Source organism: Melanerpes formicivorus, unplaced genomic scaffold, assembly GCF_026170545.1.
Source record: "Melanerpes formicivorus ecotype bairdi unplaced genomic scaffold, bMelFor1.0.p_v2 SCAF_14, whole genome shotgun sequence".
NCBI lineage: Eukaryota > Metazoa > Chordata > Aves > Piciformes > Picidae > Melanerpes > Melanerpes formicivorus.
In genome coordinates this window covers 646,049-651,421 of record NW_027142366.1, presented here as the reverse complement: position 1 = coordinate 651,421, position 5,373 = coordinate 646,049, and positions in this window count along the sequence as shown.

Here is a 5,373-nt window from a genome sequence, read left to right as displayed (position 1 = left end):
AGAGAATTGCTTCTAAACCACTCCAATATGGGCAGGCAATGCTAACCAGCTGGGGGAACGCTTTCAAGACCCTTAATTAAAGGCTGGCTGTTGCACAAGCCCCTTCCCCACCCCCACCAGAAGCCTCCTCCCCCAGTTCCTGGCCTCTCCCCCTGCTGCCCTCCATCCCTCACACTTTCTTTCCCTGCTGGCATCTGCCAGCAGCATGCTGGGGCTGCTGGGGGATGTCTCTGTGGCAGCCAGCCCCTGCTGTCAGAGGGAAATTTGTACTCACAGCAAAGAGGGAGAGGGGGAAGTGAGAAATCCTCTCCCTGTTGACTTTTCAGCTGCCAGTGTGGATGTTGGTGCTGGGGCAAGGCTGGCATGGCCATGCCAGCCTGCTCCTGCCAAGGTGCTGGGGGCATCATCTGGCTGTGCTCTGCGCCACCCCTCACCAGCTATCAGACAGACTGCTCTGGGTGGGTACAGACCTCTCAAGCTCATCCACTCCAACCTCTGCAGCCAGCAGGGACAGCCCCAGCCAGAGCAGGCTGCTCACAGCCCCAAACAGCCTGGGATGGTGCCAGGGATGGGGCAGCTCCCACCACCAGGCTCTCACCATCCTCAGTGTCAAGAACATCTCCTTCACATGGGCCTGAATCAGAGCATCCAGCACCAGTGCTCAGCTCTGACACTGACCCTCACTGAGCTGCACCACCTCTCGGTGCCACCACAGGCCAGCCCCCAGCACCACGGCACAGAGACACCACCCCTGCACTAGGGCCACCTTCTCCTTATGCCCCCACACTCTGGAGCTGCCTGCACCTGATGGTGGTGAGCTGTGCCTGCATGTGGCACCCAGCCCACCCTCTGCATGGCTTGGAAGCCCCCCCCAAGCTCCTGGTTGCAATTGCAGTGGTCCCTCCCTCGGGGTGGGCATTTCCCATCTGCTGGGGACCATGGCAGAAGCTTATTCCATGTCTTGAGGCCACATCAAGACCAAAACCAGAGCAGAAGCCAGCAGGGGTGGCAGCTCCAGGTGCTCTTCAGGGGCTGTCTGTGGGGTCAGGGAGCAGAAACCCTGAGAGGCAGCAGCAGCCTCAGCCCCTTGCTGAGCACTGCTGCCCCTGGCCCTGCTGCTCCAGCCCCAGGCCATCACAGAATGGTTTTGGTTGGAAGAGACCCTTCAGATCCAGTCCAACCCTTACCCCAGCACTGCCAGAGCACCACCAACCCATGGCCCTCAGCACCACAGCTCCAGGACTCTGAAACCTCTCCAAGGATGGGGACTACACCACTGCCCTGGGCAGTCTGGGCCAGGGCTTGACAGCCCTCTTAGGGAAGAAATTGTTCCTCATGTCCAACCTGAATCTCCCCTGAGGCAGCCTCAGGCCATTTTCCTCTTGTCCTGACACTTGCTCCTTGGAAAGAGAGACCAACTCCACCTGGCTCCAACCTCCTTCAGGAAGAGCAATGAGGTCTCCCTCAGCCTCCTCTTCTCCAGGCTGAACACCCCCAGCTCCCTCAGCTGCTCACCAGACCAACACTGCAGACCCTTCCCCACCTTTGTTTTCCTTCTCTGGACCTGCTCCAGCACCTCAATGTCCTCCTTGTGGTGAGGCCCCCAAGCCTGAACCCAGCATTCAAGGTGCAGCCCCCCATGCAGCACAGACAATGCTCCCTCTGCCCAGCAGCAGACTCCACTTACCAGCCAGTGCCTGCTCCTTGAGCTGGCACAACTCCCTGCAGCCTCCTCACCAGGAGCAGCTTCTCACCCCTCCTCACCTCCCCATTTATAGTCTGCAGGCGCCCCCATGCCCCACCTGAGAGCCATGATATGGGGCAGGTGTGAGCACAGAGAGCAGGCAGGGAGTGGGGGGAGCTGGGGCATTTTCAGGGGGAAGCCTGGCTCTGCCCTCTTCCAGGCTCTAAAACGTTCCCAGAGCATGTCAGGATGAAATATGGGACTGCAAACCAGCCCTGCTGCTCCCCTCCATCTCCTGAGCTACACAAAGGCCTCTTTAATTTCTTCCTTTTGGAAGGTTTTTGGTTTTTTGCCTTTTCCTATTTTTGTGCTTTGCCTTCTGTCCTCCTCAGTTTGGTAGGAATGAAAAATGAGTAAATAAAGCTGCTGGAAAGCTCCTGCAGTGCTGCTCTCCCTGCTCATGGGGTAGCTGGGATGGAGCAAGAGGCCCAGGGCACTGGAGCCACAGCCCTCTGGCCAGCTGGGGCTTCCAAACCCAACCAGGGTCAGAAATGGACACTGAGATGGGGACAAAAGCTTCCCCAAGCTGCAGCTCCATCAGCCTCCTGCTCTGGCACTTCCCCCGTTTAACTCTGTGCCCCCAAGGCCATCCTGCAGCTCTGGCAGCGTGGGGGGCATCTTGTCTCAGAAGGGTAGGGGGCAGAAGGGACCTCTGGAGCTCATCCAGCTCGGCTCCTACCACTCTGTGCCCCTGGCAGAGCCACCAAGCAGCTTCAGCTGCAGGCACATCACAGAACCATGGAATGCACTGGGTGGGAAGGGACCTTTGAAGCCCATCCAGTCCAACCCCCCTGCATCCAGCAGGGACATCCCCAATGGAACAGCTTGCTCAGAGCCCCACCAGCCTTCACTGGACTCGTTCCAGGCATGAAGCCTTCACCACCTCCTTGTGCAACCTGTTCCAGTGTTCCACCACGCTCCTAGCAAAGAGCTTCTTCCCGGGGTGGCCACGGCACCGCCAGCCTGCTGGTTGGACTCGGTGGTCTTGGAGGTCTTTTCCAGCTGAAACGCTTCTAGGGCTCCATTCCCAACCTGCCGTTCTGCAGTCTCAAACCATCGGCCCCTGTCCTGCCGCATGCCTCAGAAACGACCCAAAGCCTGCCCCGGAGCCTCCACCCTGGGCACCTTCCCCCTTCCAACCCAAAGCCGCTTTTTATTGTCTTGATCTAATGAAGTGCAGCCTTCACCTGGACAGAGCCATAAGTGGCTCCTCTTGGAGGCAATGAATACAAATACTTGACCTCCTGAGCTGTGGGGGCAGCAATTAGTTTAAGCAAGGGGTTTGTGTAACACTTCAAAAAGTCTTAATCCGGGCGGTCACCCCTGGCAGGGTATTTGCCAGGACCTATTGAGTAGTCTTAATGAGTCCGCAAAGCAAAGCTTTCAATGCATTTTGGGTCGCTTCAGATGCTCTAAATGGCGCAGTCTATATGGCATTGTGGGGCTTTAGAAAGCCCGGGGCCTTAAAAAAGTGTGGGTGCCTTTCAGCGGGCAGACAGAAACCATCTTTAGAGCTGGGGACCCTCAGCGTTTTGCATATCAATGTGGCTGGGGCTGAATGCGGTCACTCAGCTGGGAAATAGGATCACTATCAGCGTTTCCAGGCTTTCACAGGCACTTGGGAAACTTTAAAGCCTTGGCTGGAGAATAATTTGGTCGAATGTCATGGCTGGAAACAAAAACTCAACAAGCAGAGCGCAGTCCATCACGCTGAGCTGCCAGTGAGGCTGACAACAGGCTCCAGCAGCTCCGACATCCAGCCCCCAGCAGCTCCAGCATCCAGCCCCCAGCGGCTCTGACACTGAGCCCCCAGCAGCTTCGACATTGAGCCCCCAGCAGCTTCCACATCCAGCCCCAGCGGCTCTGACATTGAGCCCCCAGCACCTTCCACATCCAGCCCCCAGCAGCTCTGAAAATGAGTCCCCAGCAGCTTCCACATCCAGCCCCCAGCGGCTCTGACACTGAGCCCCCAGCAGCTCTGACATTGAGCCCCCAGCAGCTTCGACATTGAGCCCCCAGCAGCTTCCACATCCAGCCCCCAGCGGCTCTGACATTGAGCCCCCAGCACCTTCCACATCCAGCCCCCAGCAGCTCTGACATCAAGACCCCAGAAACTCTGACATCCAGTCCCCATCAGTTCCAGCATCCAACCCCCAGCAGCTCCAGCATGCACCCCCAGCAGGGCAGTGGGCAGAGGGTGCTCTGGGAGTTCAGCCAGCGGCAGAGCAGTCTCAGTTTCCTCTCTTCAGTTTTCCAGGAGGTTTTCCCAGTCCTTGTTGTGTTCCAGGGTCCATTTCCTCTCTTATCTTGTTTCAGGATTCCCCCCCCCCCAGTTTTCCCAATTCTTCACAATTTCCACCCTCAGCCTCCTCTCCTTTGTACACCATCCCAGGTTCCTGACACCATCCACAAGCCCCAGGCTCACACCACACTGCTGGCATCTCCATGCCATCCCCAGCACACCGATGGATCCACGGAGCCCAGGCAGCAGCAGCCATCTGTTGGCAGTGACCTCTGGCACCACATCAAACCATCCCCACCCAGCTCCCTGCTCCCAGTAGCGACCAGAGGAGCCCAGAAGTGGAGCTGGGCACAGGAGCTGACCCTCAGCTGCAGCCTCCAGCACTGGGACAGAAATAGCTGCCACCCACCAGGGGCACAGGGAGGTGGCAGCAGATGGGAGGTGGGAGTAGGGAGAGCTCTGTGGGGTAAAGCATGATGTGCTGGTGTGAAACTAGGAGGAACTGGGACAGGGATGCATCCCAGAGCTGGTACCTGCTGTCTCCAACCCCCCTGGGGAGCAGCAGTGAGGAGGGGAGAGGATGGCACAGCTGGCAGGAGATGCCAGGCAGGATGGGCAGCTTGGGGATGCTGCTCCAGGGGAGAAACCACTGCAGCCAAAGCCTATTTGCAAACAATGCAGGGCCCGGGGGCCCTTGCAGACACCTAATTAGCTCATTAAAGAGACAAAATCATGTCACTAATAAGATATTAGAGGTTAATTGAGTGTTTCCCCTGTCTTTAATTAAGGGGAAAATGAGTTATTCAGATTAAAGCCATTCCTGCAGCCTCCCCTCCTGGTGCTCCACAGCTTCAGGTCTGAAAACCTATTGAGGTGCTTGAGCTGGGAGGTCGAAGTTTGGAGCTTTTGTCTGCTCTGCTGGGGTGGATTTGGGCAGGGGGAGGAGGGATTCCCATGCCCAGGGTGAGGAACCTCCTGCTTCATCATCTGAAGATCTGGGAGAGCAGCTCCCTCACCCAGAGCTGGCATTCGCTGGCATTCGTTCTGCTCATGGCTGGGATGGGCAAAGAGCTTGCTCAGGCCAGGCCCAGAGGGAGGTGGGGGGTGGAGCTGCAGAGAGCTGCCACCAGGGCTGGAGACTCCTGCAGACCATCTTCTGTCTTCAGAGCACATCCCACCCTTGGGGTCTGCTGCTTGCTCAGCCTCCCACCCCCCACCGTGCTGCCAGCCCTCAGAACCCAGGGTTGATCTAGCAAGAACCTCCTGGCCACATGCCCACAGACCAAGTGGTTTCCAAAGCTTTTATTGTGGATGGCAGAGCCAACGTGCCCAGGGCCCCAGGCTGCCACCCAGCAGGGCCCCAGGCTGCCACCCAGCAGGGCCCCAG